Source organism: Centroberyx affinis, unplaced genomic scaffold (assembly GCF_046629955.1).
Source record: "Centroberyx affinis isolate AG114_WGS23_722 - 3 ecotype Tasmania unplaced genomic scaffold, CSIRO-AGI_Caff_v1 ptg000886l_1, whole genome shotgun sequence".
In the NCBI taxonomy this organism is placed as follows: domain Eukaryota; kingdom Metazoa; phylum Chordata; class Actinopteri; order Beryciformes; family Berycidae; genus Centroberyx; species Centroberyx affinis.
The window spans coordinates 84,799-107,851 of NW_027279475.1; the positions used below are offsets into that span (position 1 = coordinate 84,799).

Sequence of the window (23,053 nt, forward strand, 5' to 3'; positions counted from 1 at the left end):
GGAATAAGAATTGGCAGCAGTAACTGGAGGTATGTATGGATCAATTAAGCAGAGGGACGAGGCGGAAAGCTACGGGACACCTAAACTATAAAGCCTAACTTTCGTGATCTATTTACTTTGAATCTAAGCTTTTGCATCAACTCTCAGCAGTAAAGACGTGGATAGTCAGAGCCTACTTTGTTCACTTGGGAGGTCTTGCCGGTCGGGTTGTCTGGTCCCGCTAAGCTCGGAGAGACGGACTCGGCGTGGCCGGTTGCCTCGTAACGGCAGACGCTGGGTGGAACAGCTGGTCTCTGGTACTATCGTCACGTCGGGGCAAGCAGCGCTACCGGCTTTCTCAAAGCTGTAGTCGTCAGGCCCGTGGATGTGGAACACTGTGGCGATGTTGCACCAGTGTTGGCTGCTGGATGGAGTTGAAGTTTCTAGCTCTTCTAACTGTTGTAAAGTCTAAATAATCTCGGTCCTAAATAGCTTTGAAAGCAATCTTCGCTTGGCCGGGCGTTGATAACTTCTTAACTATTAGATGCGAGGTTCAAACTTCTTGCAAGCGATTCTTAAGTTCATCTGGAGAAGACGTCTCTAACTCCAGGTTGAAACTCTAAGTTTCACTAAAGGCGAATTGCAGCTAAAATTGTTGATCTTGGTTTCAGCAGGTTTCTTGGCGAGAGCGGAATGTTGAACTGCGAACAAGGCCAGATAAGAAAGTTTTATAGATCTTTGAATTTCCAGGCGTGGTTTGCTATGCAAATCACGCTTCGCGGTCTTTTTCTGTTACGCCTTGTTTACTAATTTCTTTGTTTGAGAAGGTTCCACCCCGAATAGGGAGTGGGGGGAAAAATGAATGTATGAGGAATTTTTCCTCTAGTCTATTTTATTTTGGGGATCCATTACTAAATGGTCTTAATAAAGATTTATTTTAAAACAATACGCAGGTATTTTACATCTCCACCAATTACTGTTGTCAACTGATCAAAATAATAAAAACCTGGGAACTTACATTCGAATTTATATAGCTAGCACATCAATATAAGGACCTCAAATAAACCTTTCTGGTCTAATCTATGACTTTACAGTCTTCACCAAGTTAACTCACATATGTAACTTGTGTTTCTAACTGCGTGACTAATGTCAAGACAATTTAACCATTTAATACAATCAAACTTGGTCGGTATTATACTGACATATCATAGCTATAAATGACCACACGGTGGCAGTGTGGTACCATGCAAATGAGAGAGAGAGCGTGATATAATTGCAATTATTTCTGAAACTAAAGTAGATAACATTGTTGGTGCATACAATTCACTACTAATTAAACAACTTCAACATATATATAGTTGACATATTTAGCCTATACTTCAAGATACATAATAAACTCATTAAAACATTTTGAGAAGTATAGGGTTGAAAGTAGGTTTAAAGAAGAATGTAGAGAGGGGAAAGATTTATGACAGTCCTGTTTCCGAGAGGGGGTAGTGATGAGACTCTGGTAAGTGTCAACAGCAGTCTGTTGTTCCTTTGTATTGACACATTGGTATGTATCCCAATGGTGACTGTCCCTTCTGATTAATCAGAACAGTCTGGTACTCCAAATGAAGAAAGGAGGATGATTCCCTATATTCATAGGTGTGGAAGGTATGGGTGTGTGAGTGTATAGTTCATTAGTATTCCTGAGTCCTTGAGTCCTTCTCCTCCTGATGGCTGGAGGATAAAGGTCATTAACTGTGGAATGTGTGAGAAAGTTTCAAACCCCTTCGCAGTATCCTGTTGTTAATCCCCAAGAGCTATTGGGGAGACATCTACTGCTATCAGATACCACTTTTGAAGCTGTGGGTTGTGTCAAATAGAAACCTTTATGGCCACTTGTTGTGATAGGCCATTTGGTGTTGATTCAAGAAAGCAACAGAGAGGTTGGGGCTTTCTCCAAAGGTCTCACTGGTATCGCTACAACATTCAAATGTACTTTCACAGCAGTGGCGTGCACAGACTAAGGGGCAGGGGCAAAAAATGAAAAAGGGGCACCTCTTCTGCCCACACCAACCTGAAACCACTTGTGTTTGGGGGGCATAAGTGCATGCTGACATAGCCCCCCAACTGGGTTGAAGTGAATATTAATTTAGGCTGATTTAGGTCACACACGAACACACACACACACACACACACACACACACACACACACACATACATACACACACACACACACACACACACACACACACACACACACACACACACACACACACACACACACACACACACACACTCTCTCTCTCTCTCTCTCTCTCTTAAATCAAAACTTGGATACCATCCTACTCTATGATTACAGTTTCATTTTTACCCTGGTTAAATAAAGGTATATAGTTAAAATACATCTTACAGGTTGATGCATCAATAATTTAACACTCTGAAAGGGACCGTTCTTCAAAACGAGTACTTTTACTATTATTACTTAGGTACCAGGGTCAGCCCCAGGGTTTTGCTGTACCCCAAACAACCATAACACTAAAAAATTTGCATGTATAGAGCTCAAACCCGGATAATATGTCTTATTCAGTTTCTTCAGTGTCATTCAGAAACAATATTATACTTTCTATGATTGTTCATCATTGTGTTCCATATTAAATTTATTGATAACCTCTGGAGGCCTAGCTCTCCTGTATGATTTCACTGGAACAGTAGATCTATACACTCTTCCTTAGGTGGAACACTAGTAGTCATATCAATGCTGTGTAGCAAAATCACAGTATACACTGTCAATAAAATGAGATGAACAAACATAACTTTGCCAACTAAATATAGAGAGAATGAAAAATCACTAAAAGTAATCAATTAAAAGGGTAATCAAGTATGTGATTCTTCTCAAGGTGATCTTATTGAGCTGTGAGTGTCTTTTACACAGCTCTGGCTCTCAGAGGATGAGAGAAAGTAGAAGTAGTGTAGCAGCTCCACTTCCATGTTTGAGTTTGACAACAGTATTTAAATTGCAGAACCAGACAAACAATTCAAACGTCAAAAACATTAAAACAACTATAGATCCAATACAGCTAGCCTATATTTTCTCTACAACACTGTCTCTGTCCAGCTGTCTTAAATCCTCTGCATACAATGTTGACTGCAACTTCAATTCAATTCTCTATAAAACAATACAGGAAGAGCATTATCTTATTTGATATTTTATTTTATAGAAGTTAGAGTTTGTGTGGGGAGGGTGGGTTTAAAATGGGTGTTAGTGTGTGTGGGGGGATGGTGAGTTGTAGGGGTTGGTGTGTGTGTGTGTGTGTGTGTGTGTGTGGGAGAGCACAGGTGTTAATGTGCTCAATTTTTTGAGTTGAAATGTAGGAGATGCTGTGGGGGACTCCATCTTCTCCTGTTTCTTCTCCCCTTTCCTCTTCCTCCCTTTTGGTTTCAGAATTGTTATCAATCTCTTCATTGTGGAAGGCTTCCTGGACTTTTTTCCCCCAGCCTCTTTCTCATCTCTCTCCATGCAGACCTTGAACTTCATGGCCTGCTCCTCCATTTCTTTGATGAGAACCTCCATCTCCTTCTCTGTCTTGAGCCTGATCGAAAGCTCCTGGATGCTCAACTCCTCTTTTTGGAGTATCTTCAGTTTCTCCAATTCTTGGAGGAGGCCCACCTTCTCTTCCTTCTCTCTGTGCTCAGTAGCGGCCTTAGCTATGTTTCACCCGTTTCAACTGAAACGGGTAGCGCACTCCCAAAGGGCCCCGACTGACATGCAAGCATATATACTATGTATATATCTTGTGGCGAGCTGTGGTTACTTCAATCAAAGATAATGCACCGGACACCGTTTCAAAGCTAACAGCCAGCTTTAATTGCAGTTAGAACCAGTAGCAGTTCAATATTCACAACAAAATGGTAGGCGGGTCATTTCTTTCACTACGAACATTACTAACGGTGTCAACTAATATGAACTAGTAAATTCTCAAACTAAAACAATACACATAATTAAAAGAATCTCTATAAGCAATTAATCCTACCAGGCCAACAGTGCATGAATAACAAGCTCTCCAGGCCTGACGTGAGCTGTCCACGGTGCTGAAAGAGCGCAAAGCGCAATTCATTGTAAGCAACCAGTAGTTTCAGACACTTTTCATTCCCGAGCAAAATATGGCATTGCTTTTGTTGTTAATTTAATTTGAGGGAATTGTTTAAGCTGTTTTTATGTCAGCTGATACATAACACATAGGCCTAGTGCTATTCAATGCAGACTAGTAGTTGCCGAGAAGGGCGAGGCTTCTCCTCATTCCAAAGCAAAAATGTCATTGTTTCAGTTTTAAATTGTTTGGTTTGTAATTGTCTGTTTGAATTGTTTGGATTATTTCTATGTTGAGCTGTCCATGATGCTGCACATAATGCATTTAAGTTGAAGTCCGAAAATATACCATTATTGATGCAAACCAACTTGAATCCTCGCTTTTTTTTCTCTTTTCTCTTTTATGTTTTTTTTTTCGCACATTAGCTCTTGAAATGGGCCCCCAGATGTTTAAGGCCACCTCTGTCTGTGCTCAATGCATTCTCTGCACTGACCCTTTTCAGCTCCTCAGTTTTTTGGTCCAGTGTCTTAAGCAGCTCCGAGCCACTGAGCATTATGGTCTCCAGGTTGCTCAAGGCCTCCTTTTTCTAGAATATTTTTAGCTCCTCCATTTCTTTCTGGTGTGCCTTCTCCATCTCACAGGCCTGCTTCATGGCCTGCTCGTAGTCGATGTGGAGCTGTTCTTGTGGACCAGTCCATTTCTTGGAGGAGGATCTCCTTCTTCTGCTTAAGCTCAGTGGCCTGCTGGCAGGTGGAGAGGCCCATCTGTTTGTGGCAATGTCTCCATTTTTAGGAGGAGGAACTCCTTCTCCTCATGCTCTGCCTTAAGCTTAGCAGTCAGTTGGTTTGTGGAGAAGGCCATCTTTCTCTGGATCAGCTCCATTTCTTGGCGAAGGCCATTATTCTCGACCTCAAGCTGGACGACCTGCTCCTCCTGACGAAGGGTCTCCTTCTCAGCCTCGCAGGCCTTAAACTTGATCAGTTGACCAATTCTTGGCGGAGGTCACTCTTCTCGGCCTCGCAGGCCTCAAACTTGATGGCCTGCTCCTCCATGTCTTGGCGGAGGGCTTCCTTTCCAGCCCTGCAGGCCATGATCATCTTGGCTAGCTTATAGGACTTGCTTCACTGCTTGTTCCTGTATTGCAAATCACCAGATCACTCTGTTTTAAGTATAGCAGAGGACCAAGTGCATTAGCTTGCCAACTCCACGCTCCTTGAGATGATAACCTTGAGCAGAGAACATAATGCTTTGTCTGGGTTAACAACACCTAGCTGGCCTATAGCACCTTCCCTGTATAGCAGAACACCTCACATCTTCAAGATTTCAAAATGGTCCCTCAGCCACTAACAGCCTTGTAGCATTAGGGAAAATTAGTTATACAGGAGCAGAAAGGGAGGGTCGAATACACCCGCAGTTATACTGATGCTGAGGATCCCTTTGTTGCAGCACTTGTGTCTGCAGCAGCCACTGCTATCCCCCCCCAATCCCTCCCACTTGGCCCAATAGCAGGCTGTAAACCTGTCATCTCTAATCAGTCGGCCCGGCTGAGATCTCAGCCTAAATTACAATCACATGCCGATGGCCCCTTGCATTGTTCCTCTGCCGCCTAGCATTAGTTAAGATGGCTAGCGTAGCTCATTGGTGCGTGTTCGCTAATAAGCCAAGCTAGGTGACATTTTCCCCTCCTCACCCTGACCAGAAAGTACAGTGAAAAGGCAGCACGAACTGTGCACATGCTGTTTGTAACCATTAATGGGGAACAGAAAGCTATTCATTAACAGCTCCATCAGACGATGCTATAGAAATGGCTAACGGTTCATACCGCATTTTCCCTGTTGCCATATACATATAAAGGCTTCAATCTTTGTGTTGCATCATGTTCATCGGACATCTAATAATATTAATAATAGTTGGTCCGAGACAATACAAGACTATTTAAACTGTCTGTCGTTCTGCAGCACATTTGTAATGCACACACACACACACCCACACACAGACCGACTTACACATCACCAGTACCAATTATTAAAGCAGTCCGCAATGTGTGCCCTGGCAATACAGTTCAATCATATAGTTGCATATTGTTAAGTGATGGAGATTTTCATGAATATCAAAATAGCACTGTCTGATCTCTGAAGACAAGAAAAGGAATAATCAATAAGAATTCATCCAGATATAGTTAGAGACTGCAGAGAAGCTCATCAACGATGCATATGATTTCTGTTATCAGTCATAAAACGCAGTCAGAGCTGAAACTAAAATGACCAATATAAAAGTCCTCATCTCATCTCTCATCGTTTGTTTCCAATTTGTTTCCATACATATTCCTGTATTCTTTGAGCCAGATAATAATATACAGCCATGTAAAGAACTGGAATAAGTACCTAAATTGGTCACTAAGGACAATTGGACATATAAGAAACACCACTGTTAATGAACCACAGTAGTAATAAAACACATCTGTTCCAACAGCAATAAATGCAATAATGCAGTGAGATTACAACAACACATTCAGTCAGGATGCCTGAAATAGCAATAGCATCTTGACTACACCACTAGACAGGTTCAACAGAGAAAATGTCATATTAGTCAATAATGGAGTTATCTAGAAGTCAATTCCCATCACATCCACTCAATGGGCTCTTCATTGGAAATTTCAAATTTGCTCTACAATCTCCAACTCTCATCAAATTTTTCATAATGTGAAACTGCAAGTACAAACAAATGTTCGTCTGACAGAAGGGCCCTGGAACACGGTATGCACAATCTGAACATCAAGACTTGGCCACAAAAATATTTACTCACTTCTGACATGATTTACAATGTTTTAGAAAGTATTTACCTCTGCAGAGCTCCAAACAGATGACCACCACTTTCGCTGTAAACAAAAGATTAGAAAAATGGAATGGAAATATTATATCCCCAGTCTCCTATCACTCAGCCAAGAGGCAACACTGGTAACTCATTGGCCACGGCACGCAGTCACATGGGCGATGACGTCACAACACGTGATGTCGCAATTTAGTGCGTAACCCTCAAAATTCTCCCCAAATTGGACAAATGTTGCGGTCGGTCTAGCTGTTCGCTGATGCTTTGACCGTTGCACGGGCAAGTGTTCTGCTCTACATGGGCAGAAAGACGATAGATTGCCCCAGACTGAGCTGCCCCTCAGGCCGTGGGGGGGTTGGGGGTGGCACACTACGGAAATGGGCGCCTGGATATTCGGAGTGACACGTCTGCCTTCGAACATGCTAGCTCGATGCTGCCGTCGGCTTGCTACCAACGGTCCCGGCTACTGTCGGCTTCTGGACCACCGCTCTGACTTTGTGTATTGTACCTCACAGTTTTGATGTGATGTGTAAACATTAGCATAAAGCCCGGGGACCAACTCCAGTTCTTTTTGCCAGTGCCTTGGTCAGGGGCACTGACACTGACACTGACACTGAGTATTAACCCTAACATACATGTCTTTGATGGTGGGAGGAAACCGGAGCAAACCCACACAAACATGGGGAGAACATGCAAACTCCACACAGAACGGACCTGGGACGGACCGGGGTTCGAATCCAGGACCTTCTTGCTGTGAGGCAACAGTGCTAACCACTGAGCCACCGTGCCACCGTCCCACTTCATTTTCAAGAGTCAGATAAACTTGACGCCACAGTGCATTGGTTCACAGTGGAGTGTTGCTACAGTGACCCACAGTTTGAAGGATATTATTGGGAAAACCAATCAACACAGCTGTCATGCATCCTTAATCTGGCGGCGTTAGGAATTAAAGGGTGCACGACAGACATGTGACCTGGATTATAAACCCTTAGGCAAATCCACTGCAGTAGGAGTGAAAGGGGAATTAATAGATTGGCAGAGGCAAAACAGAGGCTATACAGATACAGAAACAGAAACACGCATTCTCGTGACTGCTCTTGATAATCATATATTGATGTAGGACAATCAAAAAGGGCTCTTGTCAATATAATCTTATATTTTGTAGAAATTTGTGTATGTGCTGTTCGAATTTGGAATCTTTGTACAAGCAAGGTTTTTTTTTTTTACTTCATAAAAAAGACCATAGACAGACGTTGTGATTCTAGTGACACTTTCTATGAAACACGCAAGACATTATAAACATGCTTATGACTTATGACACTATCTATAAGCACATATAGTGATTCTGCAGTCAGTAGACTATAGCATGTTAGCAAGCCAGCACAATGTCAGGGGTCACACTTTATTTGGATAGTCCAATGTTGCTATTCAACTTCCTATCAAATGACTACAATGTGTCAATACAACGAGTTTCAAGTGATACAATGCTAAAAATCTATTTCCAAGAAGCAAGAGAGGTTTAATGCGTAATAATCTACTGATAATGAGAAGCGGTAAAGCGCTCTATGCCCCAAAATGTTAATGTTGCTAAAGAGCCATAATTTTCTTTGGCATAATGGCATATAATGGCATAATCCAAATTATTGTTAGGTATGGCAGCCGTATGCTCAGAAAGTCTTATTTTGAGGGAGTGGATTATTACACAGAGAGGCATACTGGATTTACACACTGAATACAGTGTCTCCTTTGAGACATGATTTGTGACGAAGGGCTAAAGAAATAAAGTTGACTTGACTTAACAAACATGTAATCATATTGCCCTATAAGCCCATGGTGTGTTATTTCAAACAGGAGTGTTATAAAACATTATAAAAGAGCTTTATAACCACTTATAAATTACTACAGGTGCTTATAGATAGTATCATAAAACATTATAAACATATTTATAGTGTTTTATAGTTACACGTCTTATAACCACGTACTTCATAGAAAGTGTTGCCTGATTCTCTACAGATTTGTTGCTACAAGCAAACAGAATAAGTTCCAATCGACTCTGAAACTGGACGATTTCATCTCTCTCTCTGGCTAAAGACTGTCACAGACTTTCTCCAGCATATTTGCAATTACTTTCCAGCTCAATAACAACACTAACACACCTCTCTCCCTCACTGTGCTGCTTTCATGTTTGTTTTATTCATGTTTGGCTGTCCTGACGGTGTTTGCTCCTGCCGCCGTCTGTAAGTCATAGATATGTCTCCTGCTGTAACCGTCCTCGTATTTATCACAGGCCCTGTGTGCGGAATATATCGGGTTTAGTTTGTGTGCATGCGTGTGTGTGTGCGTGTGTGTGTTTGTGTTTATGTGTGGTTTTTCTGTGCGCCCATCCACCAAGATATCTTCAAAATGGAACCTTGAAATATAAAATAAATAAATAAATAGCCAAAAGCGAATCCATGACCTTGATACAGTAAGCTAACAGCCTTTAAGCACTGGCAGGCAAACTGGATCTTGTAACTTACTGACTGACTTGTTTTCTTGATTTGTTTTTTTAATGGAAAAATATCTTGCGCTGCCCTTTAATTGTGTGCACATTTGCGCTATTTTGCTGCTATTATTATGTATACCATTTCTTCTCCTTTTTCCCATATCTGCTTATTAAATTTAGTTTTTTTTGACACTGTGTCATGTCTCTATGTTCAAAATTTTTCCCCCATCATCCACATTTTGCCTTTTTCCTGGCTGTTATTGTAAATTAAAATTTGTTCTTAATGGAACTTCTTGATTAAATTAAGGCTAAATTATAATTATATAAATTATAATTTGTGGTACTTCAAGGAGGTTGAAGTAAACACCCAGGTCCGCTCTCAATGCTAGCTGTGTGGTGAGACTGGCTTAAAGCAAGGGAAAGCAGAATTTACTGTTGCTGGCATAAAATAGGAGCTTAGATGGAGAAATAAATGGGTTTTTAATGTAATGGTGATAAAGGGAGGCCAACCAATAATTAGAGGTATAACAACTCAATTACAAGAGGGATAAACTCTAAGAGCCTAAAAATATAGGTGATATAAAGGTGATAAAATCCTAAAGAGATTAGGAGTCAGTGGTCTTCCAACTAGAGTATAGAAACACTTTTACCACTCTATCTTTGCAGCTTTTAGCTGTATTTAACAAAGAAATGTCAATAAAGCAGCAGTCATGACCCCTCTGAGAGTTAGGTGAGAACAGGCTCAAAGCATTTAGGGAAGAGGAGTAAATTGCATTAGCCCCATAGCCTCAGACTTCCTGTTTAAGAGAGTAAGAAAATATAACTCCAAAGCGATATTGCGTTGGGGTTGCAAGTGGAGAAATCCTGGTGCTTTGGGCTGAAAAGCTCTGTCTCAGAAAAGGAGGTCACTTTTGTATTTTAGGTTTCCCCTGAAACCCTTTACACTCAACTGCGCACCCCAAAACATCGTAACACACTAATGGAAATTGTGTCTGACCCCCTTGCGGTCACAGTCAGTGCTTTAAATAATGATATCGCTCCCAGCTAATGTATGATTAACTACAAAATAGTCTAACTAATGACATCTGCTTGAAATGAGCCTGTGGCCTAATTCACCTGGTCATATGATTTATTTTTATTTATGATCATTGCAAGGAGATACAACCCAATGGATTTGTTGCAAGCAACTCCGCAGCCTGTTGCATTTACATATTGTTGCACAGTATTTTTTGCTAAACATGACTAGTGTACAATCCTAACCATGGAGCGGGCAGGTAAACATATACATGGGGGTTATGGGGGTGGTGTTGGGCTCTGTCGGCTCCAGACTACTAGCCTCCCTAAGAAACTTGTTAACCTGCACCTGAATAGATGTAGATGGTTAATAATAGAAAAGTGTCTGTGAATTGTGAGGGACAAGAAATGTTCTTTTGTCAAATAGGTGTAACCATAACGATAACCATAACTTCTGTAAATAAGGGAAACAAAATCAGCTTGGTCTTGTTTTAACCTTGACTGTTGAGTTTATCATATCAGTATAAAATAAAACATTCTTGTTGCCTCTTGTGAAGTTGGGGCCACTGGCGATACATATTCTCCCCATGTTTCTCTGAGGGAAAAAGCAGGCTTTACAGGCTTTCTTTACTTGTGACTGAAACAGGTGTAATTTCACAGTAACCCCCCATATACTGCCTCCCTTTGCTTTTCTGTTCCATATTCCCAGCTCTTATTATAAGATACATGTTCCTCATTCTGAAGGCCACTGAAGTTCAAGCTATTATCTCTTTCCATATTGTGTTAATATACATTCACCTGAACCTTGAACTTTTGCAGAGACATCTGGGTGGTAATAATTACAGTGAGAATACTCACAGGAAGATGCATGATGTTTCACTGCAAAAAATGTCTATTTTAACCAGTCATTTAATCTAGAAGTTACTCTTATTCTTTTTAAAACAAGTGGAAAAATATGCCGGTGAGGCGACATGATTTCACTTGTTTGTTTTCCACTGTGTAAAGGATCCTTTAACAAAATTAGGATTCCTTGCTGAACCTAAAATAATCTTTTCTCTTCCACAAAAACAGGAAATGTGTTCTTGTTTCAATTCAGATCTGTGAACTGCAGATAATTAGCACAGGTCAATCACAAAAAGATACCAACATCAGACTAGACTGATTTCCTCCAATCTTGCATTGTGCACACCCAATTTTTCCAGAAGGAAGAATCAACTGTCTAAGAAAAACTTGACAACTTGAGCAAGATTTATTTCCTCAGCTGTGATATGGCTTTACTTATAAGTTATGCTCGGGACTTAGGGCAATACATTGCTCAGTGAAGTATTTATGACAAACGACACCCCAGTCAGCGTATTACTTTTCATTTGCAATGAAAATCACATTTTTTCAGGATAGACTGCGTTTTCAATGATGAAGTGCAGAAATCAAATCGTACACTTGACAATAAGCGATACTGGCACGAAGGACACGGAGACAAAGGCATCCACAGATATGAAGCCAAAGACAAAATGACGGCCATTTTGTTGAAATATATCCTCTGTGACTGCCCCAAGAGCACCATCCCTCTTGGGCTCGAGTGCCTGCAGCATTGTCTGAACTCTCCTCTAATCACTTCCCACCTCCACAAAGAATAAACTCTTAACCCCCACGTCAGAACATATTAACTCAGTGCCCTTTGCTGCTAGGTTGTCGGAGGGATTTGTTGAGCAAATATTTGTCACGACCATGCCTCTGAGAATGTGGTTTGGGCCTACAGTACATTCTCCATGGTTCTTAGGGGAAGGGTCACGTCGAAGAGTCATCTGGTGTTTTCATCTGACGGAGATGTAAGAGAACGCAAAGTGAAGAAAAGGCATTTATTTTTCCAATCTTTTTCCAATAACACTGCAGGCTCATAACAGTAGAAATTGTCCCTGTTCGGTACCTAACATAGACAATGGAAGAGAGCAACAGTTTAACATCTTAACATCTTAACAGCTTGGCCTTGACTGTTTTTTAGTCAGCAAAATGTTCTGAGGGTTTACATGTTGAGGAGGTGAACCTAATTTCATCAGCTTAAGGCCATCAGATAACAACATCATGAATGACCTTTTGAAAATGAAAACAGACATCTGATGGCATTTGTCATTGTCAGAGCAAACCAAAAGACCGAGTGGGAAGACAAATCTGTTTGAGCGAAGGCAGTAAGGAAGCTTTGGGTCCTGCAGCAGGGAGTCATTCAGTCTACAAACATGTGATGTGCTGTCGCCACACTCTGGACTTCAGTCCGATGTGTGTAGACTAGTATTACCTGCGGACATTTAGCAGTAACTTTGTGAAAAATGGCAACTTGAGCTGCTTATACGACACTGGTGTATTCATCTTCTCTCAAACACCCCAACATAACAGTAATTGTTTTATGTGCAGTCATTTTCATTCATTATCTACACTAAATTAATTTGATTGTTGATTTTCAGCACTCAACTATTTGTGGAGCAAATATAACAAGAGGCACTTGCAATGTCTCACCATAATCATCACAGTACATTAAACATAACCAGTTAAGCCAATTAAGTCATTAATTAAGATAATTAATGCATTAATTAACTAATATTTCTATGCCAACATACTTCTTCACATAACACATGAACGGTAATAAATGAACTCTGTCCCTTAAAGCATAAGGAGTTACAGTAGTTTCAAGAAAATCGTTTTTTCCTTATTAACATGCAAATTTATGCAGTAAGGTGCTCCCATCTACTCTATAGGAGAAACTTCATACTTACACCTGTGGTGTAGTATGAGTATCATGTGCTGTTCTTTAGTTATTGTGCTCACAAAATTGTGTCTACACACAGACAGACAGATGCCATGACAACATAAAAACTCAGTTCAGAATTACTTCATATTAAAAAAAGTAAAGCTACAGACCTAAAACTGTTCCTACGGTCAGTCACTGGACATGTGTCCTTGGCGTTGGAAATTGAAACAAAATAATAGTCACACCTACGGATGTGTGAAGTTAAAACGCAGACACTTCAACATATTCTGCATCTCTGGAAAACACAGATGTGCGGTTCATACCTCATTTCCATTAGATCATTACCTAACACAACCGTATGTCCTTGCAAGTGGGGACTAACCCAGGTCTCGCCTCTCCTCCGTGTAGCGGATAGAGATGTCAAACTTCAACCAGGAGTAACTATTTATTGTGCCATACTTTGCTGAGTTTCAAACTAAAGCCTGCAGAACTCACCAAGATGGGAGACTTGGATAACAAGTCCCCAGCAGGCGCGGCAGCAAGGGGGCGCTAGTAGGGTGACCACATTTTCAAACCCCCAAACCAGGACCCTTAAGTGTACCGCACGTTCATGCACGCGCACATGTATGCGCTTATGCACGCACCATAGGCGTTTTCATCAGGATGGGGGACAATTATTTCAGCGCTTAGCACACCTAGTGACTGCACCTTTCAACACCATGGACAGAGCTTCAGCAAACAAAAAATTATGTTTTGTCTCCAAAAATCCACCAAAACATAGTTTATGTGGTGCATTGTTTATGTTTTTTGATTGGGTTAGGTAATAACGAGCGGGGCAGAACATGATAAACGTCTATGTAAGCGCTGAAAACAAGTATAATACTATTAATATTATTTTAATTGTGGTGAAAACTGGGACAGTTTGGTAGGGAATGTTGAAAACCGGGACATTTTAGTGTTTTACAGATATTTGTCGGGACTCGGGACACCAATCTTGTCTGGTCACCGTAGGCGCTAGGGGGCGCTTGAGCTACCCCTGGAATGAGCCAAGCACCCCCTGCAATTCTATTTGGAGAAAAAAATAAATTAAACTTAGGATACAGAATGAATATAACAAGGCTAATTCCTATATGAAAATATAAGAAGTTTATTATTCTGACCTCTGCTAAAGTGTGGTGTGATTGGTTGCTCTGTTCATTACGTATCGGAGAGAGTTTTGTTGTGAGAGTCAAAGAGATTAGGATAATTTAGCTATAGGTGGACTGTGGTGTGTCAAGATAGACCGATTTGTCATTTCTTTAAAACGAGGAAGGATGGAGGACGGCGAATGTGAAAAAAATGGATAATGGCAAGGTGGTGAGGCCTATAACGTTATCGCTACGGAGGAAGAGGAAGTTGATGGCGGAAGAGGGACCCGAAGCCTAGAGAGGGACTCGGAGACTGAGGAAAATTCTCCAACTGAAAATGAAAGTGTGGGGGAAACCTGTACGCTAGCCCTGCAAGCAATCCCACCACTGGCCCCGTGGATTTAAGTCAAGGTGAAGGACCAAGGGCTCTCAGCAAAGTCATGGCAGATGCTGCTTTCTGTTATGCATGTTGGCATAAACAAGCTATGGAAGCTATGGACTGGACATTGACAGTGTGATTGACCGCTTTGCTGTGAACCACAAAAACAGGCGGATCGTTCTTCTGTGACTAGTGAGTAGGGTACACAATGAGTCGAGTCAGAGCTCGATTTAGTTGCTCCGCCCTTGCAACTACTTAAGCTGTCCAGCACAGTCCACTGTACAGTCCTGTCAGTGGTGTGCCATCTGTATAGGCTGGTTGTTGTGTAGCAAAACTGGTTGTTATGTAGCGCTGTCTATATGAATGTTTCTATTGCTTTTTACTATAGCACATACTGTATGATGAATGGATGTGCCTGTGTATGTGGCACTGTTTGTTTACATGACTAATACAGTGATTAATTTGTCTGATATAGCACATTTTAAAATCTTTTGTGTAACTTCTGACTATATAAACACTTGATTTGCCGTCTAAAACTGTGTGCATAGCTGCATAGCCTTGTGTCTAACTGGACTCGGTGTTATATCATATACAGTCTAATAGGTCTAAATCATAGGTCATAGGTCTAAATACACAGTCAGTCTTCAGCTCATTGAAGCATGCACATGCATATAATGTTGGGTTGGGGATTTGGCTCCCAATGGAAAAACAGTGGCCCTCCTTGTGTAGTAGTATAGCCTAATTCACACCCTAATCTATTGTATTGTTGTTATTATTTTTTATATTATTTAGAAAAAAGTTAGCACCTGCTGTTAATAATTAAGCTCCCCCTTAGCTCCCCCAGCCACAATTATCTGCAGCCGCTACTGGTCCCCAGGATCAGATTACAAAAGGTTACTTCAACCAGCTCATTAATGTTTCACTTCATTACACATCCTAGGCAAACTTTATCTTTAGCACTCCTCCTTGGCCGTGGTTTGTGGATAGTGCTAGAAAGAGCTGAACGATTAGCAGAATAATAAGGGCAGAGCTGTGGTACGATATAGGACTGCATTGAATGAAAGTGGTGTAAGAACCATAACTCTTGGTGGTGATTCCCTAGTGTCCAGTAACATAAAGTGAGCAAGTGCAGTACATTCAGCAAGCCTCAAAGGGCTGTATGCGTGCGTGTGTGTGTGTGTGTGTGTGTGTGCCCAAGCACTGTATTTACAAGTCAGTGTACAATAAACAAACCAAATGCCAGTCAGCCAAAGGAGCTTGATATGGCAGATATTTGAGCACAGAAAACTTCAGATAAGATGAATCTTCCCCGTGAGGAAATTGAGTCATTGCAGCAGCAAAATTAATAATAATATATACATATTATAATAATATACAGCAAAGACAAACTAGAATATATACATAAAAATACAATATAAGCAATTGAGGTTAAATAAACACATGCAGCTGACGATTTCAACATGTTGAGAAGACTGTTAAGAGTGGGAAGTATATGGGAAAGAGTATGCACCACCATGTATGGATTTCTGTACACTTGTTACTTACAGATGCTATTTACAGTATTTATTGTTTGTTGATCAGTTAAGAAACATATCAGTGTATATATACAGCATGTAACAATGAGGGGTATGTGAAAAGCTTTAGAAAGCACATATGACATGGACAGAGGTAGCATAGGGGCAGAGAAAGTGTCAAACTTGTGTGCTGAGAATGTATAGAAAGAAATATGTTCAGATAGTAGAGCAATGCAGAGAGCAATACAAGATGGTTCATATAGTAATGCACTGCCTCAGACACTGGGCCCATTTGCACAAGAAGCAATGTACAGTCTGATAGCACAAAATTGTTGCAATCTGGGGAGATGAGACTGAGGCTGAAGATGCTCCGGAGCTGCATCAGCTGCCATTAGACTAGTAGAACATATAGAGTAGTAGGGAATGCATATTCTTTGTTTTTCAGATTATTTGCATGGCATTTCTGCTTTATCAGATAGTGTAAAGTGAAGACAGACAAGTAAGATGGAAGCGAAAAGACATACTGGAGCTCTTGATTCAGATTAAAACTGAGCACATAGCACGCTGTCTAGCCCGCAGAGAAGGCATGATGCCTGTTTGTGTGCTTTCATTGAATACAGCTAGTTCAAATGTAATGGTAATCATAGTAATAACAATGCAACAGTACATGTCACCCCCGAATGATACAGTCCCCATCTGGGCCAATTAGTAACAAATATGTCACCTTGTTTTTTCTTGTGGCGCTCCCCTTGGACCAATCAGTGTATTTTTGAAAATGCAGTGGTGAGATGAATCATTTCCCCGAGTTTTGTCAAAATGGATGTCTGAGCTATTACACGTGGCACATGGACAAACAAACAATGCAGGACCCCCCTTTGGCTAACCAGTGTTATTTTGACAATGCTGGAATGCAGTGGTCAGATATATAATTTCCTCAAGTTTTGTCAAAATCCAGTCAGTGGTGTCTAAGAATCATGCATGGCACATGGACAAACAAATAAACAGACAATGCAGCGTCCCCCCCTTGGGCTAATCAGTGTAATTTCTAAAATGTGGCAACGCAACGGTGAGATACATCATTCTCCTAAGTTTCGTCCAAATCCGAACAGTGGTGTCCATGCTCTCCAAGAACCACAACTACCATCAGTTGTACTGGGCAGCTCCAAGGTATGAATGTGTGTAACTGTATATATGAACGAGAAGCTGGAAATTGCTAAAAAAAAAAGAAAAAAAAGGAAAAAAAAGAGCATATATGCTCAGTAAACCCTCTCGAGATAAATGAGGGTAAAAAAGCATGTAAATGAAAACAACTGAGCCAGCGGTGCATGCTGTGATATAATGATTTGTTCCAGTTTTGTATGCATATCTACAGCCTAACCCATGCCTCCAAGGTTAGGTTTGATGTACTGCAGTTTGGAGCCTAAATACATACCCATCCTACTGCTCGTCATATATAATCAGACTCAAAATGTATCATTAAGCCCCGAGTCCCAACAGAGATCCCATTGTGTCCAGCGTAGTGATGTGTGCTGAAACAATCCCCCTTACCACTATCTTCATTCAGCATCTCAATATTCAAGGAACAAAAAGCAAAGCAAAGTGCATCCAAAATCGATTGTAATTACTATGCTTGGTGAAAGGTTGTGCCTGGGCATTCAGAGAAAAACAAAGCTTTTTTTTTTAGAACTGTACAGTTATCATGCAAATAATTAGCCATCCTTTACATCTTTTGACCTAGATGAAGCTACCAAAGTATTGTTACATTCTTTTGAATGACAGGATCTTTTAAGACACAATGTATGGGGTGTGAGAGAAAAAAAAATGGAGTACCAACCCACTCCAGTCCCTGTGCATTAATTTTTAAGTTGATTAAGGGCTTCAAATACAAGGTCATTATTAAAGTAATTTCATTTGGGCACTCAAAAGCACTTAAAATGTGTTTTTATGTGACCAGTAGAGTCCAGATGGAGGAAGCTTTCAAAGGAAAGCTGTATGTGTACGAGTGCTTGGATGTGTTGATGTCTAGTTATCTGCCTATATGCTACAGACACCACCATATTGTTACTGGAGGCAGCAGAGGCACAGTGAGTGTATCTCCAATATAGGGTTAGGAAATAAAAGGAAGTCAGTATGTGCTGACTTAGCTGTATCAGTCCAAAGCAGTTCTCTGAAGAGGGAGCCAGCTTAGCTAATGTTTTTGGGGATCAATCTATAAAGCTTTGCTTCTAGCATTAAATTGTCAAAACACACACATATACACATCCAAAAATGTACACATATGCTCAAAACCCTTGTACACAAGCACTAAGACACACACGCACACACACACAGGCAGACACACAAATAACCATACGGAAAAGCTTGAAAGGGAACTTCTTGGCACTTTCTTTCTTCTTCTTGCAGCCCCCGCACTGTCACGATGTTCTTTTGGATCTTAGCTGAGGCAATGATGGTGGACACTGAAAATGTAAGTGAACTTTAAAAAGACGGAGCTTGGGCCAGGCGATATCAATCACCGCCACACAGATGGGCTCCACTCTAAAGTGTAGCCATCGGACATCGCTCATTGAAAAATGCAGAAACAGCAGAAACCATCGTCTGCTGTGTCTAGCTGGTCGGCTGGCTGCCGAGAGCAGTTCATATCTGACACACAGTCGCATGTCTCATTTGTCACTGTGCAGGCTGACTGCATGTTGGGAAAATCTGGGCAGGGGGAGGACAGTGAATTGCCCTTTAGCAAGGTAGCTAGCAAGGTAAATTGTCCTAGTGGAGCTGCTCAGTGACCAACAATACAAGACTCTGGTTGTACTGGGCAACTCTTCAGTGTGGGTGTTTGTAATCCTGCTTGTAATCCTTCATTCCCTTGCAACCATTTTTCTAGGCTGTTGCTGAGTATTTTCTTGGTCAGCTTGCCTGGTTGAATAAATGTTACAAATGTTTGCTATATCAGGCATGGCATCTGGAATGAATGTAGTTTCAAAGCAAAACAACATAGTTTGGTAATAATGTGGAATTCGAGCTGAATGGAGTGCAGATTTGATATAATAGAGATATAATAGCTGTTTGTAGCATTTTCTGGCCATTTGCCAACTCTGGCTATAAAATAGGAATATAACAGAAATATTATCAATTAATTAAATTCACTCTTGTATATTAATTGCGCTGAAATTTTTTGTAGATTCCTGACAGTGTTTGGTTTGATATAGACTATTGCTGTCATGTTCCATTACCACAGCCCTTAAGAACATGAGGCTGAATGATGAATGAATGAATTTATGAATAGAAAATCTTTTTACAGCCTCAATGTGTCCACAAAATATTGTATCAATGGAAAGTATGCCCACTGTGTCCTAATGACATTGTGTCCTAATGACAGTTCCTCTAATAATCCTCTCTAACCTTGGTAACAGAAACAATGTTACTTTTGGAATGCTGACATTTATTAGTATCCATTTCTTTCTCATACCTACTTTTACAGTCTAGGCTACTTCACGCGTTGAAAATGTCAGCAGTATATTTTAGCGCCTATATAATCCCATAATTAGGCATATTTATAGTCTATGGTTTTACTGTTTGATTATTTTATTATTTTCTACTCTTTCTATTGCTTCTTTTTATATTCTAGTTGTGTGCGTATATGGTATTTCCTTTTCCCTGCTGAATCATATCACTTTTGCCACTTCAATGACCCAATTTCCCCTCGGAGATCAATAGTTTCATCTTATCTCATTAAATACGTTGAGCTGGATCTGTCCATGTTGCATGTGATTGGCTATTTGTCACAAACCCCGCCCCTTTCATGTGAGCAGTGAAGGGATCAGAAAATCATTAATGTGTTCTTTGAATGTATGTATACTGTATATCATATCATTTTTTCCTCTCTACGTTTTAAGTGATTCATGTATTGTCAAACCTGCCTGTGCCATTGCTTTGTACAACGAGGACCGCAATGGAAATAGGTTTTTTTTACTTTATTATGTGTTAAATTCCTTGGCAATTTTACTATATGTGTGTGTGGTTGTGGCCTAAGGGCTATCAACCTTATGGACAGTATATTTTAAAATCTGTCAAATAAAATCAATCAATCAACGCTCTCATTGCTGGATTGGTAAATCCTGCGTTGATAACCAGCTGCATGAGACCGGTTATCCGGGATAAGGCAAAAATAGCCTGACTGTTGAACTCTGATGGCCCCTCTGATTATGCCTGTTAGCATTACAAACATATTTATTCTTACACCTTTACAGTCTGTTGACAGTTGAGTACAGCAAAATACATACAAGTCGATACAGTTAACATCACATCGGCTAACAAAGGCACAGAATAGATGTTCAGATTTGGTTTACCGACAACTTATGTGGTTTGGATGGGAATCTACAAGTTATGTTTTTGTTTTTTTGTTCTTTTCCGCTTAACTCCACCTCTCTGTGTGTATCTATTGAGAGGCACAAGAGGCTTGATGTGTTATTTTCAAACTCTGACTCTGTTTCTCCTTTCCCTGATTACCCTTGGGCAGCAGTGAGGTGGCAAAACCTGTTCTAGTGATAAAGGGTAAAACCTCCCCAAAGGAATTCTCCCATAGCCTTTGTTGAAAAAGTTAACACTAGCACCTTGTTTCACAAACTGTGGACTCACTGAAATACAGTTAGTCTTGTTGATTCTCAAAAAGTCTTCTGTAGTTAGTAACATGATGGCATTTTGAGAACTTCACACCTTTTCATTGAACAACAAAACAGCATGTATCATTGCTGTTGTATAATATCGTTATTGTCCAGATGAGGACCAATAATAAGCCTTGTCAAATTTAAACCTCACCTTTACACACTGGTATTTTATGTAAATTTCTCATTTTGTGCAAATCAAATCAAATCCAATCTAAAGAGCCAAGCCAAAACAATGGAAACTCAATTTTTTTAAGACGACATGAAAAAAATCACTACAGTCTGCTGAGAAAGTCTGACCAGGACATCGATTATGTCGTGTAGACATGCAAATTCCTGCACAGAAAATGTCACACCTCTGAGCACAAAGTAACAGTCAGCAGGGATGATGGATGAAAGGATTTGTCTTTTTTCTTTGACACCAAATTGGATTTAGAAACAAGACATTTGGAAAACAGACAGACCAAAATAGCGCGGTAGCATGATACAAATAGTGTGAGGCATTTCAACCCAGTGGCGCGGCCCTCGCCGGCTATCATCCAATCTCCAAACTTCAAAGCGGGGAGGCTGCGATGGAACTTTGCGGATCCCATCGCTTTCACCGCTGACAGATTAAATGAGTGCATCTACTCACCAGAGTTGCTCTGGCTGTTGTGTTCTCAGGGCATATAGGACACCAGAGTGAGGCGGGGTACCGAGCGAAGCTGCCTCTCACAGGATATCAGTTCATCAGCCTTTGGACTTCTCTTCAGGTTGATAGCCGGCCCATTCTGGGGCCAGAGAAAGAAGAACAGAAAGACAGAAAGAGCTTCATTAAGTCAATTAGTAGGATTGTCAGATAGCTGTTTTAGGCCTTTACATCCTACCATGTTCAGGCAGAAAGCATTGCATCCCTGTGTGCTTGTGCATGTAGTATGTGTGCGTTTGTCTTTGTTTGTACACATGTACTCTATTTTTGTGTATTCTGTACGAGGGTCCTTTTTGTTCTACTCTTATATACATTGCCTATTATATTTTTAAGATCTCTCTTTTCTGGCTGTTTAATTCCGTTGCATTTTTTATCTGCGTTGTGAAGCACTGCATTCGCTTGCAGGAAATGTGCTGTACAAATAAAGGCTGATTCATTGATGATTGATTTATGTATCATAAGTCTGTGTGTCATCATACTGTGTGTGTCAGTCTGTATTTGCCAGGCATTATCAAAAGTTTTAAATTATTTTGACTGTGCCTCCACACTGCGAGCAACATAATCAACATGTCACCAGAAGTTCATTAATTTCCTTTAGAGCTGAGCAACCAGGGAAACTCAAGAGTCAACAAGTTTGTCAGACGAGAAAAGATCTTCCTTGTTTCCCATGTCATCATTAGGATTGACCGTAAGTAACTCTGTAGTAATTTCATGTCTTTTTTCTGTTTATTTTCAATCAATGCGATATGTAATTGGTGCTTGTTATGTTAACTCATCAAAACGATGTGATGTTATGACACAAAATCACTGACAGAATATATTGAAATGTATAAATGCATGACTTATTATGCATACAATCGGTCACAATAGAGTGAAACATCAATCAAGTTGCAAGCTGTTAAGGAGGTGTGTCTGACCGAAGAGGGATCCCAAAAGTCTCCTAGGTTTCCTCTTCCAGGTCATGTGACCTGCGGCTGGCAGCCTTCCAGCAGACTGGGAAGACTTCTGGGTTTCTGGCCAATACACCTGCACAGATCACAGGGTTAAGACATGGAGCGGTAGGAAACAGGGTGAATTTGGTGACACCTAAGAGACAGGTTCTTTCCAAAACAAGATATCTATCCTCTGAAAAAGTGTCGTCTAATCTTACAAAGCGATAGCTAATAAAACTCATGGAGCATAATCAAAGTCAAGACTTATCTTCAGACCTTTGCTTACAAAAAAGGAACATTTCTGAGGATGCCTGAGAATCATCTGTATGTTAATGGGTTATGAATATCAGAAAACTTTTTGGAACAAAACCCTGATAGTAAAACATCATATGGCATCTGCTGCATAGATGATGACAAATTATTTACATACTCCTTACAGAAGAATCATGATGTATTATATCGGATGCCATGATTAATTAAAATGAATGGGATTTTCTGATATTGATATGACCACTAATTGTAAGTCACTCTAATTAAGAACGTCTGCTAAATGCTTAAATTGTAATTGTAATATGACTGCAATGAAAAAAATTGTCCATAATGTAATGTGCTTGTAATGAAATTAT

The 23,053-nt window shown here is 40.5% G+C and overlaps 1 protein-coding gene across 1 annotated transcript in view; it reads right to left on the minus strand.

The window, feature by feature from the left end:
• The window catches only part of LOC139645609 (poly(rC)-binding protein 3), a 74,537-nt gene that overhangs the window by 26,303 nt on the left and 25,181 nt on the right, over nt 1-23,053 (minus strand). Inside the window, exons 4-5 of the mRNA XM_071521379.1 lie at nt 22,413-22,521; nt 21,442-21,577 (exon numbers count right to left, since the gene is read on the minus strand). The gene's annotated coding sequence lies outside the window, so the exon portion shown is untranslated. The remainder of the gene's footprint in view (nt 1-21,441; nt 21,578-22,412; nt 22,522-23,053) is intronic.